We start from the raw sequence: 27,190 nt of genomic DNA on the forward strand, positions 1-27,190 counted from the left end.
TGCCCACTTGATCAGGCGGTGAGGTCTCTCTCCCACGGGGTTTGGGAGCAGAGAGCTGCTGCGGTCCGGGATCCGCCGGTGTTCTTTCCTTTTTTTAAACAAGACTTTATCTGCCCCTCCTTCGCCCCACCCCCCATGAAATCTACACACTTTTCTTTCCCATTTTTATTAACTTGGCTATTTCTTATTTACATTTCAATTGTTATTAACCTTCCCAGTTTCCAGGCCAACATCCCCCTAACCAGTCCCCTTCACCTTCTATATGGGTGTCCCCTCCCCATCCTCCTCCCATTACTGTACTCCTCCCAATCACGTTCACTGGGGGTTCCTACTTGGCTGGACCAAGGGCTTCCCCTTCCACTGGTGCTCTTACTAGGATATTCATTGCTACCTATGCAGTTGGAGCCCAGGGTCAGTCCATGTATAGTCTTTGGGTGGTAGCTTAGTCCCTGGAAGCTCTGGTTGGATGGCATTGTTGTACATATGGGGTCTCGAGCCCCTTCAAGCTCTTCCAGTTCTTTCTCTGATTCCTTCAACAGGAATCCCATTCTCAGTTCAGTGGTTTGCTGCTGGCATTCACCTAGGTATTTGCGGTATTCTGGCTGTACCTCTCATGAGAGATCTACATCCGGTTCCTGTCACCCTGCACTTCTTTGCTTCATCCATCTTATCTAGTTTGGTGGCTGTATATGTATGGGCCACATGTGGGGCAGGCTTTGAATGAGTATTCCTTCTGCCTCTGTTCTAAACTTTGCCTCGCTATTCCCTCTCAAGGGTATTCTTGTTCCCCTTTTAAAGGAGTGAAGCATTGGCATTTTGGTCATTCATCTTGAATTTCATGTGTTCTGTGCATCTAGGGTAATTGAGCATTTGGGCTAATATCCACTTATCAATGAGTGCACACCATGTGTGCTTTTCTGCGATTGGGTTACCTCACAGAAGATGATATTTTCCAGTTCCATCCTTTTACAAATGAATTTCATAAAGTCATTGCTTTTGATAGCTGAGTAGTATTCCATTGTGTAGATGTCCCACATTTCCTGTATCCATCCTTCTGTTGAAGGGCATCTGGGTTCATTCCAGCTTCTGGCTATTATAAATAAAGCTGTGATGGACATAGTGGAGCATGTGTCTTTGTTATATGTTGGGGCATCTTTTGGGTATATGCCCAATAGAGGTATAGCTGGATCCTCAGGCAGTTCAATGTCTAATTTTCTGAGGAACCTCCAGACTGATTTCCAAAATGGTTGTACCAGTCTGCAACCCCACCAACAATGGAGGAGTGTTCCTCTTTCTCCACATCCTTGCCAGCATTTGTTGTCATCTGAGTTTTTGATCTTAGCCATTCTCCCTGGGGTGAGGTGAAATTTCAGGGTTGTTTTGATTTGCATTTCCCTTATGAATAAAGATGTTGAACATTTCTTTAGGTGTTTCTCAGTCATTTGGCATTACTCAGCTGTGAATTCTTTGTTTAGCTCTGAGCCCCACTTTTTTAATAGGGTTATTTGTTTCCCTGCAGTCTAACTTCTTGAGTTCTTTGTATATTTTGGATATAAGGCCTCTATCTGTTGTAGGATTGGTAAAGATCTTTTCCCAATCTGTTGGTTGCCATTTTGCCGTAACAAGGGTGTCCTTTACCTTACAGAAGCTTTGCAGTTTTGTGAGATCCCATTTGTCAATTCTTGATCTTAGCCTAAGCCATTGGTGTTTTGTTCAGGAAACTTTTTCTGGTGCCCATGTGTTCGAGTTGCTTCCCCACTTTTTCTTCTATTAGTTTGAGTGTATCTGGTTTGATGTGGAGGTCCTTGATCCACTTGAACTTAAGCTTTGTACAGAGTGATAAGCATGGATCGATCTGCATTCTTCTATATGTTGACCTCCAGTTGACCCAGCACCCTTTGCTGAAAATGCTATCTTTTTTCCATTGGATGGTTTTGGCTCCTTTGTCAAAAATCAAGCGACCATAGGTGTGTGGGTTCATTTCTGGGTCTTCAATTCTATTCCACTGGTCTATGTGTCTGTCTCTGTACCAATACCATGCAGTTTTTATGACCATTGCTCTGTAATACTCCTTGAGTTCAGGGATAGTGATTCCCCCTGAAGTCATTTTATTGTTGAGGATAGTTTTAGCTATCCTGGGTTTTTTGTTATTCCAGATGAATTGGTAAATTGTTCTGTCTAACTCTTTGAAGAATTGGATTGGTATTTTGATGGGGATTGCATTGAATCTGTAGATCACTTTTGGTAAAATGGCCATTTTTACCATGTTAATCTTGCCAATCTATGAGCATGGGAGATCTTCCCATCTTCTGAGGTGTTCTTCAATTTCTTTCTTCAGAGGCTTGAAGTTCTTATCATACAGATCTTTTACTTGCTTGGTTAAAGTCACACCGAGGCATTTTATATTATTTGGGTCTAGTATGAAGGGTGTCGTTTCCCTAATTTCTTTCTAGGCTTGTTTCTCTTTTGTGTAGAGGAAGACTACTGATTTATTTGAGTTAATTTTAAACCCAGCCACTTTGCTGAAAGTGTTTATCAGGTTTAGTAGTTCTCTGGTGGAACGTTTGGGATCGTTTAAATAAACTCTCATGTCATCTGCAAATAGTGATATTTTGACTTCTTCTTTTCCAATCTGTATCCCCTTGATCTCCTTTTGTTGTCTGATTGCTCTGGCTAGAACTTCAAGAACTATATTGAATAAGTAGGGATAGAGTGGGAAGCCTTGTCTAGTCCCTGATTTTAGTGGGATTCCTTCATGTTTCTTTCCATTTAGCTTAATGTTAGCGATTGATTTGCTGTATATGGCTTTTACTATGTTTAGGTATGGGCCTTGAATTTCTATTCTTTCTAGGACTTTTATCATGAAGTGGTGTTGAATTTTGTCAAATGTTTCTCAGCATCTAATGAAATGATCATGTGGTTTTTATCTTTGAGTTTGTTTATGTAGTGGATTATGTTAATGGTTTTCCATATATTAAGTCATCCATGAATATCTGGGATGAAGCATATTTGATCATGATGGATGATTGTTCTCATGTGTTCTTGGATTCGCTTTGCAAGAATTTTATTGAGTATTTTTGTGTCGATAAACTTAAGGGAAATTGGCCTGAAGTTCACTTTCTTTGTTGGGTATTTGTGTGGTTTAGTTATAAGAGTAATTGTGGCTTCTTAGAAGGAATTCGGTAGTGCTCCATCTGTTTCAATTTTGTGGAATAGTTTGGATAGTATTGGTATGAGGTCTTCTATGAATGTCTGAAAGAATTCTAAACTGAACCCATCTGGACCTCGGCTCTTTTTGGTTGGGAGGCTCTTAATGACTGCTTCTATTTCTTTCGGAGTTATAGGGTTGTTTAAATGGTTTATCTGTTCCTGATTTAACTTTGGTATCTGGTATCTACCTAGGAAATTTTCCGTTTCCTCCAGACTTTCAAGTTTTGTTGAATATAGGCTTTTGTAGTAGGATCTGATGATTTTTTGAATTTCCTCTGATTCTGTTTTTATGTCTCCCTTTTCATTTCTGATTTTGTTAATTTGGACACACTCTCTTTGTCTTCTGGTTAGTCTGGCTAAGTGTTTATCTATCTTGTTGATTTTCTCAAAGAACCAGCTTTTGCTTCTGTTGATTCTTTGTATGGTCCTTTTGGTTTCTACTTGGTTGATTTCAGCTCTGAGTTTGATTATTTCCTGCCTTCTACTCCTCCTGGGTGTATTTGCTTCTTTTTGTTCTAGAGCTTTTAGGTTTGCTGTCAATCTGCTGATATATGCTCTCTCCTGTTTCTTTCTGCAGGCACACAGATCTATGAGTTTTCCTTTTAGCACAGCTTTCATTGTGTCCCCATAAGTTTGGGTATGTTGTACCTTCATTTTCTTTAAATTCTAAGAATTCATTAGAATTCTAAATTCATTAATTTATTTCTTTATTTCTTCCTTGACGAGGTTATCATTGAGTAGAGCATTTTTCAACTTCCATGTATATGTGGGCGTTCTTACCTTATTGTTATTAAAGACCAGCTTTAGCCCGTGGTGGTTTGTTGGGACACATGGGATTATTTCTATCTTTCTGTATCTGTTGGGGCCTGTTTTATGGCCTATTATATGGTCAATTTTGGAGAAAGTACCATGAGGTAGTGAGGACAATGTATATTCTTTGTTTTAGGATAGAATGTTCTATAAATATCTGTTAAGTCTGTTTGGTTCTTGAGTTCTCTTTGTCTGTCTATGTCTCTGTTTAATTTCTGTTTCCATGATCTGTCCATTGATGTAAGTGGGGTGTTGAAGTCTCCTACTATTCTTGTGTGAGGTGCAATGTATGCTTCGAGCTTTGGTAAGGTTTATTTTATGTATGTAGGTGCCCTTGTATTTGGAGCATAAATATTTAGGATTGAGCGTTCATCTTGGTGGACTTTTCTTTTGATGAATAAGGAAGTGATGGTAAGGAAGTGTCCTTCCTTATCTTTAAAGACTTTTAGTTGAAAATCAATTTTATTCAATTTTATATTGGCTACTCCAGCTTGCTTCTTCAGACCATTTGCTTTGAAAGTTGTTTTCCAGCCTTTCACTCTGAGGTAGTTTCTGTCTTTGTCTCTGAGGTGTGTTTCCTGTAGGCAGCAGAATACAGGGTCCTCATTGCGTATCCAATTTGTTAATCTATGTCTTTTCATTGGAGAGTAGAGTCCATTGATGTTGAGAGATATTAAGGAATAGTGATTGTTGCTTCCTGTTATATTTGTATTTGGATGGGAGATTATGTTTCTGTGCTTTTCTTCTCTTTGTTTTGTTGCCAAGACCATTAGTTTCTTGCTTTTCTAGGGTGTAGCTTGCCTCCTTATGTTGGGCTTTACCATATATTATCCTTCGTAGGGCTGGATTTGTAGAAAGAAATTGTGTAAATTTGGCTTGTCATGGAATATCTTGATCTATGTTAATTGAGAGTTTTTCAGGATACAATAACCTGGGCTGGCATTTGTGTTCTCTTAGGGTCTATATGACATCTGTCCAGGATCTTCTGGCTTTCATAGTCTCTGGTGAGAAATCTGGTGTGATTCTGATAAGTCTGCCTTTATATGTTACTTGACCTTTTTCCCTTACTGCTTTTAATATTCTTTCTTTGTTTTGTGCATTTGGTGTTTTAACTATTATGTGACAGGAGGAGTTTCTTTTCTGGTCCAATCTATTTGGAGTTCTGTAGGCTTCTTGTGTGTTTATGGGCATCTCTTTCTTAGGTTAGGGAAGTTTTCTTGTATGATTTTGTTGAAGATATTTACTGGTCCTTTGAGTTGGGAGTCTTTACTCTCTTCTACACCTATTATCCTTAGGTTTGATCTTCTCATCGAGTCCTGGATTTCTTGTATGTTTTGGACCAGTTGCTTTTTCCATTTTCCATTATCTTTGTCAGTTGTGTTGATGATTTCTTTGGAATCTTCTGCTCCTGAGATTCTCTCTTCTATCTCTTGTATTCTGTTGTTGATGCTTGTATCTATGGCTCCTTGTCTTTTCCTTTGGTTTTCTATATCCAGGGTTGTCCCCTTTGTGCTTTCTTTATTGCTATTATTTCCATATTGCTTCACCTGTTTGATTGTGTTTTCCTGGAATTTTTTCAGGGATTTTTGTGATTCCTCTCTATAGGTTTCTGCTTGTTTATTTATGTTTTCCTACATTTCTCTAAGGGAGTTCTTTCTTGAAGTCCTCCATCATCATGATCAAATGTGATTTTAAATCTAGATCTTGCTTTTCTGGTGTGTTTGGATATTCAGTGTTTGTTTTGGTTTGACAATTGGGCTCTGATGATGCCATGTAGTCTTGGTTTCTGTTGCTTGGGTTCCTCTGCTCGCCTCTTGCCATCAGGTTGCCTCTGTTGTTACCTTTTTCTGCTATTTCTTACAGTGGCTTGACTGTCCTATAGGCCTGTGTGTCAGGAGTGCTGTAGACCTGTTTTCCTGTTTTCTTTCATCCAGTTATGGGATCAGAGTTTTCTGCTTTCAGGTGTGTGGTTGTTCCTGTCCATCGCTTTCAGCTGTTCCTGTGGGTGTGTGTCCTGAGTCCACCAGGCAGTTCAGTTGGAGCAGAAATTTTGGTCTCACCTCTGTTCTCAGGCCTGAAGTTGCTCCTCAGGGCTGGGTTTCAGCTATCCCTGAGCGCAGCAATCAGAATGTCCTGCCCCCACTTCTGCATCCCTGTGTACAGGGGGCCCAGATGGTGCTATGCATTTTCCGCTAGAGACAGAAATGTGAGCAGAGAGTAGTCTTCTCTGACTTCCCAAGAATGTCTGCCCCTCTGAAAGGCTACCTCTCCCTCCCACGGGATTTGGGTTCAGGCAGCTCTTTGACCAGGTCCCTTCAGATCCAGGCGAGTTCTGGACTGCAGTGCTCCTACAGCTTGAGTGCCCCTATCTTCTGGTTCCCAGAGGCCCTATACAGTTTCCTCTTGGGCCAGGGATGTGGGCAAAGGTGGGCAGGAGTGGTGGTTTCTCCTGCCCTGTAGTCTCAGGGGTGCCCACACATCTGGGCGATTAGCTCTCTCTCCCACGGTGTTTGGGAGCAGGGAGCTGTAGGCTGGGATCAGCAAGGTTCTGGTGCCAGCTAGAAACCGGAAGTGTCCAGTCCCAGAAGAATTTTGCCTTTGTGTGTCCTGAGTCCACCAGGCAGGTCACTTGGAGCAGAAAAGTTGGCCTTACCTCTGGTCTCAGGCCTGAATTCGCTCCTTAGGGCTAGGTTTCAGCTCTCCGTGAGGGCAGCAACCCGAACTTTTCACTTTTTTTGGATATTTCATGCATTTACATTTCAAATGCTATCCCTTTTCTGCCCTCTTCCTTCCTCCTTCCCCCTCCCCCTGTTCTATGAAGATGCTCACTCCCACTTCCACCCACCCAGTCCTACCTCAACACTTTGGCATTCCCCTACCCTGGGGAAATGATCCTTCGCAGGAACAAGTGCTTCTCCTCCTATTGATGCCAGACAATGCCATCCTCTGCTATATATTTGGCTGTTCTTAGGCAAGATCCACTGTACAAAAGCAGTTCGACCTGCTCAGTTCTGCTTGCAGCCCCGACACCCAGAGGCTGCAGGGATCGTGAGCTGCTCCTGACAGCATTTTTCTCCTCCTCAGAGGTCAAAGTTCATCTGCCTAGCCTTGCAGAGGACTCCTTGTATCCCTTATCTTCATGGGCCTCTGTGATGGTGTTATTGGTTTTTATCAACAACCACACTTATTTTCAAAATATATCTTAAAAGCCTTGGTAGTGTGCAAATGTCAATTTTATTTAAAGTTTGATATAATTCAAATTTCTATGTAGTTGTCTGTGACCCGCAGCAAAGACTGGAAATTGCTGAGAATAAATGCTGCAAGAGGATTGTTCTGTTTCTTTTGTCTACTCCTCCAATGTCTCTAAAACTTCACGGCATACTTAACACAATAGCACTCTCTGGAAGTCCCTAATAAAACAGCCCAAGCTAATTCCTTTGTTTTTGCCATGTTTATAAATTCATGTGTGTATACAACTGGGGATTCTAATAGTTATTCCTGGTATCTAATCAAAACGAATTAATTGTGACATACAAGGAGGAAATGCATGGGAGCATAAACCTCTGCAGAACTTAGGAAGGCAGCTGTGTGAAGGCTTTGCTCACTCTGTCTTCCAGAGCTCATGTTAGCAGATGCCAGCAATCCAGTTGGTGGTACCTTCACTCCTAACTCCAGCGGCACATTTACATATTGGATTGTGTTAGTGATACCTACTTTGTTTTGGGGGAAAAAATCAAGTTTCAACAGTGTGTGTAATGGTGTATCTTCTGTGAAAGTCGCACAAGACAAATGCCATGTGAGAGTCCCCATCTTATTACTGATCACTTGTAACTTTCTAACTATGAAAACTGGGAATTCTCAGCACAGCAACTTAAGAATCATTTATTGCAGGTCCAATATGTGCCAAATTCTCTTCTTCCATTATTTTGTCCTATGAATGGTAGTATTGTTTTCTCCCTTTATGGATGGTAAAATTGTAAAACACAGAGTGACTGAATCACAAAGCTGGCACATATCAGGTATGTGATTCAATTCTACATTTCAAATGTCAATCATTAGTTATGTCTAAAAATGAAAATTTACATATTTTACAAAATGATATTTTTACAGAAGAAGGAGAAGAAGGAAAAGAAGAGGAGGACGAGTAAGAAGAATGGAAGTAATACTTTTGTCTATACATGGGCTATGTGGGTTACATGGGAAAAGTTTTGTGTGAATTTTTTGTTGCTTTGTGAGTTTACATCCTGCCTGCACTGGACAACTAGTGTCCTTATGCTCTTCTACACTTCAACAGCTCGTTCACTGTGGTTGCGATGTCGACAGCAATGTGGGTTCTCGTTAGCATTGTAGTGACAGCAAGGAGAAGCTACCAAACAAGGCACATGCAAGAGGTAAAGCCAGCTGATAAAGTGAGACTGACAAATATCAGGAGGTGACTGCACACAAGCTTTCTCTCCCTGTCTCTCTTTCTCCGCCTCCCTCCATCACTTCTTCCTTCCTCCATATTCTCCTCCCTTCCTTTCTTCTCTTTTATTTATTTATTTTTCTTAAAAGAGAATTCTTCACCAGAAGCATCCTCTGCCTGCTTGTTAATATGCTGTGGATCATGGTAATGTCTGGGTTGGCTGGTACTAAAATAGATAGTGTGAGAGATATTTGAGGGGCACACTAGATTCACAAATAGAGCCTCCAATTTGGTTGGAAGACATCATTAACTACTTCTAGAGAGCAACAGCCCTGCCCTTTTTCTTCCTTCCCAATTGCTTACAGTTGCTGCATAGGCGTGCCCAGGATACACATGTGAACAGAGTTCTGTTTAATCCACTTAGAAGACTTACCCCCTAGCTCAGCCTGTGCCAGCAGACATACCAGCAGATAATAGAGATGTCCTTGTGTGAAACACATGTGATCTCCTATATTTGGTAATGAGAGTTACCAAGGAAACACTTTTGACGGCCTTGAACTCAAGTGTTCTCATCTCTCAATCAATGAGCTGGACAGTTTAACCACAGGGGGCTCTACTGGACAATCGGGTCTAGACTGGACAAAATAGATAGCAAAGAAAAATGTATCACTTCCTTGGATAGGTTTTCTGGTCCATTTTGCAAGCTGTATGAATGTGTGGCAAACTATACGAAGTCCCTCATCTGCTTCATCCAGAATAAGCCCGAGAATGAAGAGGTTCACATTGGACATTTCCTCAGCACTCTGGGACTAAGCTCACAAAAGGCTTTACAAATATATTTACGGGAATCAGTGCGTAGGAAGGAATTGATTTGTGTGTGTTTTTGCATGGTTGAATCACTCACATGAAAACACTGCATCAAAACCTGTCAGGGAATCCTTGCAGATCCATGGAAGGATTCTTACCAGTGACCGGGGATTTTTTCCATTTGGATTCTTGTCTTTTGAATTTCCCTTGAATTTGATTTATATTACCACTATCATCACATGCACATGTAGAATCTCCTATGTAGTAGTGTCTGTGCAGCCTGTAAAGTGATTTCCTTTTTACCACCTGCCTTATATTCCTCCTGGTTCTTCACAGCCCCTATTTATGTCTTCTGTGGTTCTGACTGATCCTGTGGACTCTTTTTCTTTTCTGGATCTTTCTAGCTCTCATTCCTTCCTTTGCCTAACACTTTGGCCTTGCTTCTGATACCTTCAGTCCTCAGGCCCTGTCAAGCTCTTTTTACTATAAATTTTAACTTTCAGTTGAATAAACAAAAGATTTTTTGTGAGACAATCACCTTCAAATCACTATCAATTCTTTAATAGCCTTCTGTGCTTTTTAGGCTGGGGGATTTGTCTGAGAGGAATGGCACTTGCTGGTGTGATCTGTTTCCCTGGGAAGAGCACAGATTGAAAGAGAGACAGAGAACTACTAGGGAACCCTGGCCACCACTGACACAGAGCAGTGCAGCTTTCTCCTGTCCATCCTCAAAAGTGGTGTTGTCGTTCAGCAATCATCTCAGCAGCTGTTCTGGGTGCACGATAGGCCAGTATCTGTGTGAATGCAGAAGCAAGCTTCCATTACTCAGCGAAATACTAGAAAAGTGAATGCCACTGGGCAAACAAGACTAACTCAGGGAAAGACAACATGTAAAGGAGCACTGGCAACATCGAACACATTCAGACCTGGAGCACAGGAAGAATCCCCCAAATCCCACATAAAAGGCCTCAGGCTGGATTGAAATTGTGCCTGAAACCCTGCTTTCCTCACCAGAAACTCTGTGTGCTGCTTCTGAAATATTTTATCTGTCATGCTTTAGAAAGACATTGGAGGAGGAGTTTGTTGTTGCTGCTGTTTATGCAAATGTGTACAGACTGGGATAGGTAAATGTATGAAATGGTAGCATCACATCAGACCGTCACATGAGTCTACCAATGCATGCTGCATCTATAAATCATGAACATGGTCAACCAAATCATGTCCAACTTGGTTTCATTTAAATTAAAAAAAGAAAAACTTAAAATGGTTACCTTCCAACTTTAGCTTCCCTCAGTACCAGGCTGCAGATTTCAGCACTGCTAAGGGTTTGCAAGAACGCCCCACCCTCTGTTGTCTAACCAAGTATCAAGAAACACTGCAGTGTGAAGAAAACAATGCCAGGCTCTCAGCCCATGGCCTCAGACAGCCTAGCCTTCTGCTCAGAACATGAAAGATTAAAGACTAAAACCGAGGAAGACTAGGAGTTTTTAGAACTGGGAAATTAAGTCTAAAAGATGAATCGAGGCAAGCTGATTGTGGCGGCTGAGCAACCTTTAGAAACTTTAAGCCTTGAAGGAATAAAGCATGTAAGGTTTGCTGCAATATGTTCATGGTACACGAACTATGAAGAGTTCTTGTTTACAATTCTTCTAACAAATATTTCCAGAGAAGAAGGGAAAAAATTCCCTAGCTTCCAGAAGACTAAGTTTTAATAGCCAGACATTTACAGACACGCACTCATACATACCCACATCACACTTCAGGGTTTTATACATGTTATTTTTAAGGCATAACTGAGTACTATATTCCCCAACCCTCCATAAAAAGCAAAACCAAAAACAACCAAAAAAACAAAAACAAAAACAAAAAAAATCCCAAAACAAACCAAAAAAAAAAGTCCTAAAACAGAAAAAAAGACCCCCAATCAATTTATCCTCTCTCATAATCTAGAAAACCCCCCTCACCCAATATACAAAGTATCTGCACAGCTGGGATGCCCTACAGCCACAGGGCATGCTCAGATGTTGCCAGTTCATGCTTCATTGGCATGGCAACAGGTAGGCATATGAAATCCTCCTAGTGTTTAGTACAATCACACCACTGTGAATTAGGCTTTGAACAAAAGTATAATCTATGGATTCGATATTCAGAATCATGTATTTTTTAAGACAAAAGGGAAAGGAAGTTCAAATAGTAACATGGCTCTTGACAGCTTGGCATCACAATACTCAAAAAACCTAAAACCCCCTACAACTCCCCATCTTCAAGTAACTCAGCAGCTTCCTCCAGAGAGAAAATAACAATATTCTACCCTTAAGAGCAACCAGTGGCTTTAACATTCCCTTCCCTTTGGTAAGAAGCATGTACTGCGTTTCTGACCTCCATCCGCATACCATGAAGTGCCAGCCTCCATTTCTTCCTACCCACTCCCAGGTAGCAATGTTTCTGGTGTAGATTCTGGTGCTACCTGTAAAAAGAACTGTCCAAATAGGGACTGACTACAGCAGCAGCAAGTTTTCTGCTGCTTCTATTCAGGTCTGCTCTGTCAGGGGCCCCTAAACCCGAGCTTTGTTTACACTATTTCCCTCTCCAACCTGCCACCTACATGTTTGTGGACATAAAAAAAAAAAAAAAGCCCATTTTGAAAAGTGTCACCCGTCATGGTGGCATTAATCCTAGCAGTGTGAGGGGGAGGGGAAGGAGGACTCCCAGCCATACTACAAAGTGAAACCAGGCTTCAAAAAAATGTCAAGATCAGCTGACTATATTCATCAAAAGTCCTTCTAGATTATAACCTCAAATTCCACTGATTTTTATGTTGAAGAAAGTGCTATTTGAACTAGTACCATGTATAAGCTTTGAAGAGAGAAGAAAATCAGTTGTTTAAAAAACAACAAAATATGAGATTAAGATATGTAGTCATGTAGCAATTTTGAGGCTAGCCTGGGGTACATTTCTAAGTGACGTGTTACATCAGTTTAATCTATTTCTGCCTAACCATAGCATGAGAACTTTTATCATAGTATATTACTAATCTCTCCTCACTATTACTGCTATGGTGCATTTAAAACAATTTATTAAAACATCATTGTGGCTAGTCAGTCGTGGTGATGCCTGCCTTTAACACCAGCACTCGAGAGGCAGAACCAGAGAGATCTCTGAGTTTAAGACCAACATGGTCTACATAGTGAATTCCAAAACAGCCAGGACTAAACAGAAAAAAATCTGACTCAGAAACAAAACAAACAAAAATAAACAACATGTGCCCATGCATGCAAGTGTGTGTGTGTGTGTGTGTGTGTGTGCTTATAAACTTCTTGAAATAAAATTAACATTTTGATCACTGTAACTAACTCCATGAAGCATTGATCCTAAATTGTCCAGCCAGGAATAATCATTAGTAACTGTTCTTCTTTTGTTTTTTTCTAGTTTTGGGAGGGTAGAAATTTCCATGCATTTCCCTCACGTGGATGTGATCATCAGCATTGTGCAACCAAGATGGGACAAGTTGAGGTGCCCAATGTTCTCTGTCAATGCATCATTTTCTTGGCTAACTCTATTCTAAATCTCTAGCCACTTGGTCTTTCCTGTTTGTCAGCTGTGTTTCTTCAACTCTGAGGGCCTTCTATCCTCACAGTTGTCATTCTTCAACAACAGCCTAACCAACCCTCAAGCAGCGCATCAAGGCAATTGAAGGACTCAACTATTCTCTCTCTCTCTCTCTCTCTCTCTCTCTCTCTCTCTCTCTCTCTCTGCATACATGTATGGATGTGTGTGGTGTTATGGTTGTCGTTGATGTTGCTCAATGTCCACTGTTGTTTATTCCTCCTCATTGTCTTCTCTTTCTTCCCTCTTCTTTTGCAGTTTTGTATCCTTTGGTAGAAAGATAAGTGTCTTCTGTTCTTGATAGCATTTGGACTGTATAAGTGGAAGTCATGAAATTATCTTTATAAGTATAAAAATAATACCTGAATATTGTTGGACTAAGCAAAATGCTGGTGGATATAGAGAAAAAAATAAGCATAACAAACAAACAAACAAGACACGAAGCCATCACTTTTCCAGTGTTTAAAAAGGAATTCTAAACCATCTTAAACACTTAACAAAAAACATGGAATGTGTTGTGCAGGAATTCCATTCATAACACATGGATTTCTTCACTGGAATTCCTTTATGACAGGTTAAAGGATCCAGTGCCCACTCTTCCCTGGGACTATTCCTACACAGCTATGTGGGCCTTCTCTTTTCTGTCTGTTGTATATCTCTTCATTCATAGTTTGAGACAGATACCTTTCTAACAGAAATTAATAGTGTGATATGTCTGCCTTACAAAATGAAAATTTTATACAGTTTTTCCATCTTGTGTCTCAAGTTGCTCTTCCACAGCATCGATGCATAATAAATAGTGCTGTTTCAAACAAAGGTCAAAAAGTATGAACTCAAAAAAGTGCTGTATGATCAAAATGTGCCCAATAATATTTTATATTTTAATAAAACACAGACACTTTTATTTTCTCATAGTTATCATATATTTTAATCTACAAGAGTAATAAGTGTGATTAATTACTATTCTAATCACACACATAAAAATACATGTCCACTTCTGGTTACTAAGCTCTCTTTCAGACTTACAGATCTGTAAGGCATTTGAGTTAAAGACTTCTACTTCATGTCTATTTTTATAGGACTAAACTACAGGTGTCAAAGGGAATAACTGCAAAATATGGCAAGGTGGGAGATTGTCTGAATAATCGCTACTAGGCAAAGGCAGGGCTCTCAGTAAAAATAAGGGGAGGAAGATCAGCAGAGGATCCATTTTCCATTGTCTTTGACAGTTGTTTCGATGTTTTCCATGGAATCTTCTGCTCCTGAGATTTTCTCTTCTATCTCTTGTATTTTGTTGGTGGTACTCACATCTTTGACTCCTGATATCTTCCCTAGGTTTTCTACCTCCAGGGTTGTCTCCCTTTGTGCTTTCTTTATTGTTTCTATTTCCATTTTGAACTCCTGGATGGTTTTGATCAATTCCTTCTCCTGTTTAGTTGTGCTTTCCTGTAATTGTTTAAGGGATTTTTGTGTTTCCTCTTTAAGGGCTTCTACTTGTTTACTTGTGTTGTCCTGTATTTTCTTAGGGGAGTTATTTATGACCTTCTGAAAGTCCTCCATCATCATGATAAAATGTGATTTTAGATCTAGATCTTGCTTTTCTGGTGTGTTTGGATATCCAGTGTTTGCTTTGGTGGGAGAACTAGGCTCTGATGATGCCAAGTAGTTTTTATTTCTGTTGCTTGGGTTCCTGCGGTTGCTTCTCCCCATTAGTTTGTCTCTGGTGTTAGATTTTTTTTTTTTTTTTTTTTGCTGTTTCTGATGGTGGCTTGACTCTCCTTTGGGTGTCAGCACTCCTGTAGACCTGTTTTCCTGTTTTCTTTCAGCCAGTTATGGAAACAGAGTGTTCCGCTCTCAGGTATGAAGTCGCTCCTGGCAGCTGGCTTTCAGCTCTCACCAAGGGCAGCAACCGAAACGGTCCTACCCCTTCTGCTCCTAGGTCCCTGTGCAGAGTGGGCACAGATGGCACTAGACGTTTTCCTCTTAAGTTGGGAATGTGGGCAGAGTGTAGTCTCCTCTGGTTTCTCAGGAGTGTCCATGCTTCTGAGGAATTTGGGGTGCACATGAGATTTGGGTGCAGGGAGTTGTTTGATCATTCAGTTCAGATCTGGGTGTAGATCTGCACCGTGGGGGCTCCTGCAGCTGAATGCTCCTTATATTCCTGTGTCCAGAGGCAACATGCAGTTTCCTCTTGGGCCAGGGATGTAGGCAAAGGTGGGCAGCAGTGGCATACTGTCCTGCAGTCTCAGGGTTGTCCGTACTTCTGGGTGTTCAGCTCTCTCACGCATGGGATTTGGGAGCAGGGAGCTGTGGTACAAAACATACATTTTATTTATTTATTTATTTATTTATTTATTTATTTATTTACTTATTTACTTATTTACTTATTTACTTATTTTATTAACTTGAGTATTTCTTATTTACATTCTGAGTGTTATTCCCTTTCCCGGTTTCCGGGCAAACATCCCCCTCCCCCCTCCCCTTTTTTATCGGTGTTCCCCTCCACATCCTCCCCGCATTGCCGCCCTCCCCCCAAAAATCTAGTTCACTGGGGGTTCAGTCTTAGCAGGAACCAGGGCTTCCCCTTCCACTGGTGCTCTTACTAGGATACTCATTGCTACCTATGAGGTCAGAGTCCAGGGTCAGTCCATGTATAGTCTTTAGGTAGTGGCTTAGTCCCTGGAAGCTCTGGTTGCTTGGCATTGTTGTTCATAAGGGGACTCGAGCCCCTTCAAGCTCTTCCAGTTCGTTCTCTGATTCCTTCAGCGGGGGTCCTATTCTCAGTTCAGTGGTTTACTGCTGGCATTCGCCTCTGTATTTGTTGTATTCTGGCTGTGTCTCTCAGGAGAGATCTACATCCGGCTCCTGTCGGCCTGCACATCTCTGCTTCATCCATCTTGTCCAATTGGGTGGCTGTATATGTATGGGCCACATGTGGGGCAGGCTCTGAATGGGTGTTCTTTCTGTTTCTGTTTTAATCTTTGCCTCGCTCTTCCCAGCCAAGGGTATTCTTGTTCCCCTTTTAAAGAAGGAGTGAAGCATTCACATTTTGATCATCCGTCTTGAGTTTCATTTGTTCTAGGCATCTAGGGTAATTCAAGCATTTGGGCTAATAGACAGTTATCAATGAGTGCATACCATGTGTGTTTTTCTGTGATTGGGTTAGCTCACTCAGGATGATATTTTCCAGTTCCCCCCATTTGCCTACAAATTTCATAAAGTCATTGTTCTTGATAGCTGAGTAATATTCCATTGTGTAGATGTACCACATTTTCTATATTCATTCCTCTGTTGAAGGGCATCTGGGTTCTTTCCAGCTTCTGGCTATTATAAATAAGGCTGCGAAGAACATAGTGGAGCACTTGTCTTTTTTATATGTTGGGGCATCTTTTGGGTATATGCGCAAGAGAGGTATAGCTGGATCCTAAGGCAGTTCAATGTCCAATTTTCTGAGGAACCTCCAGACTGATTTCCAGAATGGTTGTACCAGTCTGCAATCCCACCAACAATGGAGGAGTGTTCCTCTTTCTCCGCATCCTCGCCAGCATCTGCTGTCACCTGAGTTTTTGATCTTAGCCATTCTCACTGGTGTGAAGTGAAATCTCAGGGTTGTTTTGATTTGCATTTCCCTTATGACTAAAGATGTTGAACATTTCTTTAGGTGTTTCTCAGCCATTCGGCATTCCTCAGCTGTGAATTCTTTGTTTAGCTCTGAACCCCATTTTTTAATAGGGTTATTTGTCCCCCTGCGGTCTAACTTCTTGAGTTCTTTGTATATTTTGGATATAAGGCCTCTATCTGTTGTAGGATTGGTAAAGATCTTTTCCCAATCTGTTGGTTGCCATTTTGTCCTAACCATAGTGTCCTTTGCCTTACAGAAGCTTTGCAGTTTTATGAGATCCCATTTGTCAATTCTTGATCTTAGAGCATAAGCCATTGGTGTTTTGTTCAGGAAATTTTTTCCAGTGCCCATGTGTTCCAGATGCTTCCCTAGTTTTTCTTCTATTAGTTTGAGTGTGTCTGGTTTGATGTGGAGGTCCTTGATCCACTTGGACTTAAGCTTTGTACAGGGTGATAAGCATGGATCGATCTGCATTCTTCTACATGTTGCCCTCCAGTTGAACCAGCACCATTTGCTGAAAATGCTATCTTTTTTCCATTGGATGGTTTTGGCTCCTTTGTCAAAAATCAAGTGACCATAGGTGTGTGGGTTCATTTCTGGGTCTTCAATTCTATTCCATTGGTCTATCTGTCTGTCTCTGTACCAATACCATGCAGTTTTTATCACTATTGCTCTGTAATACTGCTTGAGTTCAGGGATAGTGATTCCCCCTGAAGTCCTTTTACTGTTGAGGATAGTTTTAGCTATCCTGGGTTTTTTGTTATTCCAGATGAATTTGAAAATTGTTCTGTCTAACTCTTTGAAGAATTGGATTGGTATTTTGATGGGGATTGCATTGAATCTGTAGATCGCTTTTGGTAAAATGGCCATTTTTAGTATATTAATCCTGCCAATCCATGAGCATGGGAGATCTTTCCATCTTCTGAGGTCTTCTTCAATTTCTTTCTTCAGAGTCTTGAAGTTCTTATTGTACAGATCTTTTACTTGCTTGGTTAAAGTCACACCGAGGTACTTTATATTAATTGGGTCTATTATGAAGGGTGTCGTTTTCCTAATTTCTTTCTCGGCTTGTTTCTCTTTTGTGTAGAGGAAGGCTACTGATTTATTTGAGTTAATCTTATACCCATCCACTTTGCTGAAGTTGTTTATCAGCTTTAGTAGTTCTCTGGTGGAACTTTTGGGATCACTTAAATATACTATCATATCATCTGCAAATAGTGATATTTTGACTTCTTCTTTTCTGATCTGTATCCCCTTGACCTCCCTTTGTTGTCTGATTGCTCTGGCTAGAACTTCAAGAACTATATTGAATAAGTAGGGAGAGAGTGGGCAGCCTTGTCTAGTCCCTGATTTTAGTGGGATTGCTTCAAGTTTCTCTCCATTTAGTTTAATGTTAGCAACTGGTTTGCTGTATATGGCTTTTACTATGTTTAGGTATGGACCTTGAATTCCTATTCTTTCCAGGACTTTTATCATGAAGGGGTGTTGAATTTTGTCAAATGCTTTCTCAGCATCTAATGAAATGATAATGTGGTTTTGTTCTTTCAGTTTGTTTATAAAATGGATCACGTTGATGGTTTTCCATATATTAAACCATCCCTGCATGCCTGGGATGAAGCCTACTTGATCATGGTGGATGATTGTTTTGATGTGCTCTTGGATTCGGTTTGCCAGAATTTTATTGAGTATTTTTGCATCGATATTCATAAGGGAAATTGGTCTGAAGTTCTCTTTCTTTGTTGGGTCTTTGTGTGGTTTAGGTATAAGAGTAATTGTGGCTTCATAGAAGGAATTCAGTAGTGCTCCATCTGTTTCAATTTTGTGGAATATTTTGGATAATATTGGTATGAGGTCTTCTATGAAGGTCTGATAGAATTCTGCACTAAACCTGTCTGGACCTGGGCTCTTTTTGGTTGGGAGACCTTTGATGACTGCTTCTATTTCCTTAGGAGTTATGGGGTTAAAACATACATTTTAAATAGCTGTGTTTTCTTTGGAAATAGAAGACAAATTTGTATTCATAACGTATTCCATGGCTTATATTTATTTCAGGGTTTGAAACTGACTGGTGCCCTGATAAATGCATATGAACAAATATGGTGTATCCAGCCAGGGTTCTCAATTGTAAGAGAACTGACAGAATGAATACACACTCAAAGGGTGGTTACTAGAATCATATATATGTTACAGTCTTACTGGAAAAGCTGACAACATGATAGCTGCTCTCAGTTCATTAGTTAGAGTATCTCTGCAGTCCTAGTTTAGAGCTGAAGGCCTGCAGGATTCCTGAGAGCCACTGGTCTTCACTCCACATTGGAATCCCTAAGATTACGGGTTCTGATGTCAGGAAAAAGATGTCGTGCAGCAATAGCAACAACAGCATAGATAACTTTCAATGGAAGCAAAGGCAACAGGCAAAAACAAGCTTTTGTCTTTGACCCTCATTTAACCTGGGCTGCCACTTGTCTTCCCACTGCAATTAAGCCTGATAAAAATAATCCCTCCTGAGAGGCACACCCAGAATACAGCAAATAAATAGGCTAATGCCAGCAGCAATCCACTGAACTGAGAACGGGACCCCTGTTGAGGGAATCAGAGAAAGGACTGGAAGAGCTTGAAGGGGCTCAAGACCCCATATGAAAAACAAGAGCTTCTAGGGACTACCCAAAGACTATACATGGACTGACCCTGGGCTCCAACCTCATAGGTAGCAAAGAATAGCCTAGTAAGAGCACCAGTGGAAGGGGAAGCCCTTGGTCTTGCCAAGACTGAACCCCCAGTGAACGTGATTGTTGGAGGGAGGGTGGTAATGGAGGAAGGATGGGGAGTGGAAGCCCATATAGAAGGGGAGGGAGAAGGGTTAGGGGATGTTGGCCCGGCAACCGGGAAGGGGAATAACAATCGAAATGTAAATAAGAAATACTCAAGTTAATAAAGAAAAAAAATAATCCCTCACAGGTATTTGTCTTTTTATTGACTCCAAATTCTGTCAAGTTGACTACCAGTATCAAATATCACTGATGGATGCTTTACCCAGAAGTTGTTTGACTTAAGTGAATGTGATGTATCTGTGAATTCATGGGGTCGACTTTGTAGATTACAATACATAAACACAACGGAATTATATGCAGTAATAAAGAAGTTGACAGTAGAGAGCCATCAAATCAATTAATTAAAGTTACTATGAATAATATATGTACCCATGTCCACTAATCAATACATAGGAAGGCATTCTTTGTATTATGTTGTGTGTTAGTATAGATGATAGAGAATGGAACCAGCATATGAGAAGTAAATGGAACATTAATGTTTTGATCTGGTTACTTCTGTTCATTAATCAAGTCTTCTACATAAAAATACATGTATCTTTCCTTACATGAATATATTACCATTTAAAAATAACATTGCTAAGAATAACAGAAATTTAAATTAAAAAATGGAAACATTTAGAATGATTGGTCAAGATCAGGAGTCTTCCTAAGGCTTCCTTGCATAATACTCAGTTACCAGGAAATAAATAAAAAACTACAACCTAGCCTGAGAATTATTTGCTTAAAATGTATAAAAATAATAATCTCACGATTAAATTTTTCTGCTAAAATTTAATTTGGTTATCAACGAAGTATTTTACCTCTTGCAATTATTCTTTAAACAATAAGAGAATGTGTAATTACTATAATTTCTCTTTTTTTGGTAACAATTGCACAAGAAAAGGTTTCAACAAACATTATAAAAGAGGAAGATTAATTTTGTTTAATATTATCACTAAACTTACTTTGTGTGGGTTGATTCTTAGTATTGGGGAAGAGATAAACTTACCTCTTGATATTTGCAACAGGGGCTCAGTACAGGCTTGGTGGCTAGAAGTGTCTCGGTGTCCTGCTGCCTGTCTCTCTCTTGACTTTTCTCCTTTCCTTTCATTCACTGAATTACCAAATCAAGATGCATTAGATTGGGTTCTTCTGTTACTGGGATTAACTCAAAGGACACTCACAGAACATTTTGAAACATTCTTTTCAGGGAAGTTTTGGAAAGAGCAGCCTCAAGTTCAGTGTCGCCAGCAATACCTCAACCACGTTTTCCACCTTTGCCCCTTCTGCTTTGACCCGTAAAATACCAGATGCTGCTGGGTATAAAATGAAAATTCTTATGTCAGTCAATCATTCCTTGAATTTAGACGTGTCCCTAGGAAGTAACTGATCTTTTCTCAGGGCAATGTCTTTGATGTTGCTGGTGTCAAAAGTGCCATCCCCTCCCCTACTAACAGGACCGGTATCGCCTGAAACAGCTAAGTTTTTCTCTGTCTACCTTCTTGAGTTACATCTTCCTGTCAAAAGCCTGTAAATTTGGCAGTAGATGACATTTAACACAACAATTTTGTAAACTGTGTATGTTTTATTCTCGTGTAGATATCTGAGCACCTTTTTTTGTCATTTTTTTCTAAATTCTGCAATGAAATTAAAATCATAAATTAATCGTAAAAACTCTTCCAATATTTACAAAATCAACACTGTCTTTCCAATTTCAGGTATTAGTGGATTTCTTCACCTTGTCTTTTATGAAAATGAAATTTATTCAAAACTGTTAAGGGGCTAACTGTAATAAGCCTGGTGCTCGGAGCTTTGCTGAAACCAACCCCAGTGCTTAACACAGAAAAGCTTCCCCCACTTTTCTAGTTAGTGTGAACCAGTACTGTCTCTCTATTTGAATTCCATCCGAGAAACTTAATTTTACACACTCTTCTCCTGGCTTCAAAGGTGGAGATCAATGGGACCGGAGAGAGATATACCATCAGTTAAGCAGGTAGGTGGCTCCCCTGAAGGAGCACGATTTGATTCCCTATGCCTACGTCTTAGGTCACAGCATTTATAACTCTAGTTACGTGGAATCCATCCCATTCTTATATCCTTTGTAAGAATTGCAGACACATGGTACACAGACATGCACACGGGCAAAATATACATATACAGCAATGACATAAAATAAAAGTGATAAGAAAGAGAGTCTTCCAAAGATGGGTTGGGTGCATATTGCAGCATGCCACTGTGGCAAGGTGCTTGTCCTAGATTTTATTCTTCCATTAATTTAGGAAAATGAAAAACAAAATCGTACTTTGTCTCTGAAAGATCCCACCTCTGATACAAATCCAGTGCCAGAAAATTGTTAAATGTGACCAGTTTCAGTTCTTCAGACATTGCATCTAAAAATCCGAATTCAGAAAGGTCACTAACAAACTGGTGCTGCTGTGGTACTCCGACATCTGATTGTCACATGACATTGTCACCTGGGAATGAAAGCTGGAGATCGTCACAGGATTCAGTCCAACAGTATTTACACATGAGTGTGGTTGTGGGCATTGTGGTGGGCTCAAAAGGGATAAGCATGACATAGCACATACGGCCCATCCCACCCAGTTACACTTAAACCATTAACGAGTGCTGGAGGAGACTGTTGCAGTAGTGTGGCTGCCTGTAAGGTACTCATGCTTCTATACACAACCCCTCACTGATGTTTCTGTAAGCATTCTCCCTTGAAATGATTGATTAGTTCACTCACTTAGACATGGGTAGGAGCATTTCTTTGACCTCATGGTGGCTTTTTAATCTGGGGTGAATAGAAATCTGTCTGTTATCCCAAGAGAAAGAGAGCAACAGATACTTTGTTGACTAAGCATTTGCAGAATGATGGCACTGTGCTAGGCCCGGTTCTAGTTACTAAGTTAAGAGGTAAAGAGGGAACCAACCAAGCCTGTAAGACCCACAGAGCATGATTGCAGTGCACTGAAAGTCTAGCGGATGCATGTCAGATACGTGGTATTCTCAAGCAATCCTTCTTGGATGCACCCCATGCTAATGTCCAAATATCATTCCTGACACTGCAGACATTATTAAGTTAACAGAATATTTCGAGTGCATGTATGCCTATGTACCATCCATGATTGGTACACTATAGGTGTAAAGAGGACATAAGATTGTCTGTAACTGAACTTATAGAGAGTTCTGAGATACTATGTGAGCGCTGAGGTTGAACCTGGGTCCTCTGTGTAGAAGTAAATGTCGCTTTTATTTCCTCAGATGAAGGGCTGAGATGAGAGCTTGTGTATGAATGTGCATGAATATGAATACATAGCTTGGGCTGAGCCCAGAGTATTTCTTTACTAAGTATCATTAGGCCTAGGCCTTGAAGCTTCTAGCCTCTGTTCAATATAAACTTCTAAACTGATTGATTCAATCTGGCTTCTTTTGGGTTCTCATTGAATTGCTCTAACTCTAACTCTAGCAATCTGTCCTAACCTTCTGGTTCCTTCTTATTTTCTAGCTTGTTCCAAGTTCATCTGCAACCTGTCTCTAAAATTGTCCTCCTCCTCATAAACTGCCTCTCTCTCTCTCTCTCTCTCTCTCTCTCTCTCTCTCTCTCTCTCTCTCTCTCATTATCCAGTGCTCTTAAGTACTATACTCTTAAGTAACTTCTCTTTTAAGTGCTGTTCTCATGATTTGGGCGTATCCTATCTCTGACTCATTCTGTCAATTCTCTCTGATTTGTCACTTTTGTCTGCCCTTTTTAAACATGGCTGCTTCCTTCTGCAAACCAACTTTATCTTCATTGTTTGGGATTAAAGGTGTGTATGAAGGGTATGAAGGGTGTGTCAGTATTTTAGTCAGAGGGATTAAAGATGTGAGGCACATCTGCATTCCAGCCAGATCACTCAGACCTGGAAGGTCTTGTATCCTTTATCTTGCTCTATTAAAATTCTTCTATACTCTGGAAGAAAAAATATTGTTCTTAACCACTGAGACAACCATTCTTATATACCTACATTTTAACCATCAAAGGAGTAGGAGCAGGGAGATGGGATTACTCATGTCTGCATACCAGTGGATTCACACTAAAGCTATTTGACAAACATCAAGTTGAGCCATGTCAGACAGAATCAATGCTATTATTCATACAAGATGAAATTCTACTTAATACTCCCTACAGTTTTGGAAAACAGATAAATTATATTCATAGATTCCTGAGAACTGGTTCCTAAAACAAAGAATTTCTAGTATGTGAAGATACTTTGGATTATGCCATTTTTGTGCTGGCCAAAGGCCAAGGTAAGAAAACTGCTGCAGAACATTAGTTATAACTGAGAAACATCAGCATCACCCAAAAAAGGTAGGTGTTGTGAAAAGGACATTAAAAATTCCATGGACTGCCCTATGAAGCAGATTTAGTACACTAAGCACCTCATAAAACAAACTTAATAGACCAAATATTGAATAAAAAGGAGAAACAACCACATGTGCGATAGATATAAAACAATAACAATATCATATACAATATGTCAATAAGCTTGTAAACATGAATAAATTTAGGAGATATGGTAAAATGCACATTATGGTACGAGAAGACACAATAAAATTGTATAGGTTAATAACCAATACCCAAATGTTAATATAGTTAAAGACATTCTCTTCAAGTATGCTTAGACCTGGAAATTATTATTACAAGCAAATACTCGCAGATAGTCAGTGACAGCATTTACTTTTATTTTCCAACATTATTTCTGAAAATTAAGTCATAGAATAAGTTTAATCATTTATTATTGTACATTGTTGTCTATGTGCAGGTGAGGGCAGACACAACATAAGGCAATGCCTGTGATTGGGCACAGAGTTTTGGAGAGAGGATTGAGAGAGAGAGAGAAAGGAGAAAGGAAAAGAACCAAGATTGAGGCAGAGAAGGACGACTGAGATCTGTGGGGCTACAGGTAGTTATGAATATTTCATAAAGGATGGAATTTCATAGGACAATTTATCTTATCTAGGTGAGCAGTTTATATCAAGATTAATTGTTTCAGAGTTTATTGTGTGGATATTTTGTGGGGTGAAAGTTTACTGATATAAATCTGATTGATAAATTACAAGCTTCTAGGGTTTTTATTTTACCAGGATACTGAGAACTGTGACTATAACCACAGGAGGTGGATGCTGAGACTCTGAACAGAGTTCACAGCAGACAGTCGCAAGAGGGTGGCTGCTGCTGGGGCCAGAGAGTAGCCGGTGACAGCTTGGAATGGAATTGGAAACTTAAGAGTCAGATTGAGATGCTTTGCTGATTGAGATGAAAATACCTTGCAGATGCCATGTGGCCCTACACTGACTGTGCTGCCAGTGTGTGTACATGTGTCCAGATTTCTTTTTTTTTTAGTATTTACTATAACAAATTATGTTTTGCTCTGATCTGTAAAGTGGCTAAGAATCTAGTCATATGAAAGTTTCAAATATAGATGTCAAAATTTAAATTAATAGCAGTAAATCAAGAACTCCAGGGTGTTAAAATAATTAACTTTAATTACTAGACGTTTGCTAAGGAAGTACAGGTACAGTTAAGCAGAGTATCTCTCAAGCTTTTCCACTGCAAAGATGAATGTGAGAAAAAACAGTTTTTAAATCTAAATGTGTGATAATCATTTAAAAACTTCAACATTTATTTACCAGAGAAAATTTCTTACCTTTGACAGCAATCACCTCCCTAAGAAGATGTACAAAGGATTGATGCTGGTCCAACTGGATATCTGCCTTTAGAAAAATGAACACAGATCATTATTTATCGCCCAGCAGAAAACTCAAATCCAAGTGGACCAAAGACATCAACATAAAACCCTACACACCAAGTTTAATAGAAGAAAAAATAAAGACATGCCTTGAACACATTGTTAACAAGTTCCTGAACAGTACAGCCATAGCTCAGGCACTAAGATCAACAACTTTGTAAATGGGACTTCGTGAAACTGAAAAGCAAGGTAAAAGATACCATCAATAGGACAAAATGTCAACCTAGAGATAGGGAAGAGATCTTCACCAACCCTACATCAAAGAGAGGAGTAATATCCAAAATACGTAAAGAAGTCAAGAAATTAAACACCAATAAATCAAATAAGCCAATTTAAAAAAATACAGTACAGAATTAAATAGAACTCTCAACATAGGAATTTCTAATGTCTGAAAAGAGAAACACTTAAATAAATGTTGAACATTGTTAGTCATCTTGGAAATGTAAACAACTCTGAGATTTTATCTGATATCCATCAGAATAAGAAAGATCTAAAGTTTGCCTGACAGCACATGCAGGTAAGGTTGTAGAGCAAGGGGAACACTCCTCCATTGTTGGTGTGTGTACAAACTTATACAGTCACTTTGGAAATCAGTCTGGTGGTTTCTCAAAAAACTGAGAATAATTCTACCTCAAGACCCAGTTATACCACTCCTGGAAATAATAAAAAGATTCACCCTACCATAAGGACATTTGCTCAACTATGTTCATAGCAAATTTATTCAGAATAGCCAGAAACTGGAAACAACTTAGATGTCTCTCAACCAAAGAATGGATAAAGAAAATGTGGTACAATTACACAATGCATTACCATCCTAACAAAGACACTATGAAATTTGAAGGCAAATGGATGGAACTAGAAAATATCATTCTGAGTGATGTAATACAAAAAGACATTTCATTCATGGTATGTACTCATTCATTTAGATATTAGTCCTAAAGTACAGGGTAACCATGCTACACTCCACAGACCAAAAGAAGCTAATTAAAAGAGAGGACCTACGGAAGAATGCTTGAATCTCACTCAGAAGTGAATATAAAGTATATATCAGTGGTGAATAGAAGGAGAGAACTGGGTGGGCAAGGGGGAAAGGGGATGGAGATCAAGTGTGGGAGGATGTGGGAGAGGGCTGGGAGAGAGAATAGAAATCCTTTGGGTGTAGGGGGGCATCTCTGGGATGAGCTAGAGACATGGGATGCAGAGACTCACAGGAGTCTATGGGGTAACCCTACCCGAGACTCTTAGTAACTCTAAATATAGAAACTGAAATGGAAGGAGGGACTTCCAGTGGAAGGAGGGGAACCAACCTACTCACAAAACCTTTGACACCAAATCCTGCCTACAAGTTATTCAGAAATACAGATAGAGTAGAGATTGAGGGAATGGCTAACCAATAAATGACCTAACTTGAGCTCCATCTCATGTAAGAGACCCATTCCGTGGTATAGAGCCAACATCTGACACTATTATTAATGGTACTCTGCTATGCTTGCAGACAGGAACCGAACACAACTGTCTTCTTCCAGCAGCTGATGAAAACAGATGCAGAGACTCACATTAAGTAGAGTTCAGTTTGTTGAAGAGTGTGTGTGTGGGCATGGGATCTTGAGGGAGTGGGAGGGTTTAAAACACTGCATGAAACATACAGTCAAGTAACCTGGAGCCTTGGAAGCTCACAGATACGAAACCACCAACCAGAGGACATACCTGGATTGGACATGGGCGACCTACCTGTTTGTAGCACATGTAAAGCTTTGTCTTCATGTGTATCCTCTAACAACTGGTGTAGGGGCTGTCTTTGACTCTATTGTCTGCTTTTGGATCTCCTTCCCCTAACTGGGTTGTGGCTTCCATTTCTCTGAGGAGAAGAGGAGGGGCTAATGTGGGGAAGAGTACCTGATGGTGGAACTGTGAGCAGAGGAGGAAGACAGACTATGATCAGGATGTAAAATGATTAATAAACAGCATACAAGAAAAAATAAATTTATAATAAAATAAAAAATAGAGAAAAGGAATTTTAGAGATTTTCTCTTTATAGTTTGATAGACACATGTATTCTTGCCTATATTAAAAAATTTGCTATCAAAGTCATCAGAAAACCTATGCAAGTACAAAAAGAAAGCCCTGC

Source organism: Rattus norvegicus, chromosome 5 (assembly GCF_036323735.1).
Source record: "Rattus norvegicus strain BN/NHsdMcwi chromosome 5, GRCr8, whole genome shotgun sequence".
Taxonomy (NCBI): Eukaryota; Metazoa; Chordata; class Mammalia; order Rodentia; family Muridae; genus Rattus; species Rattus norvegicus.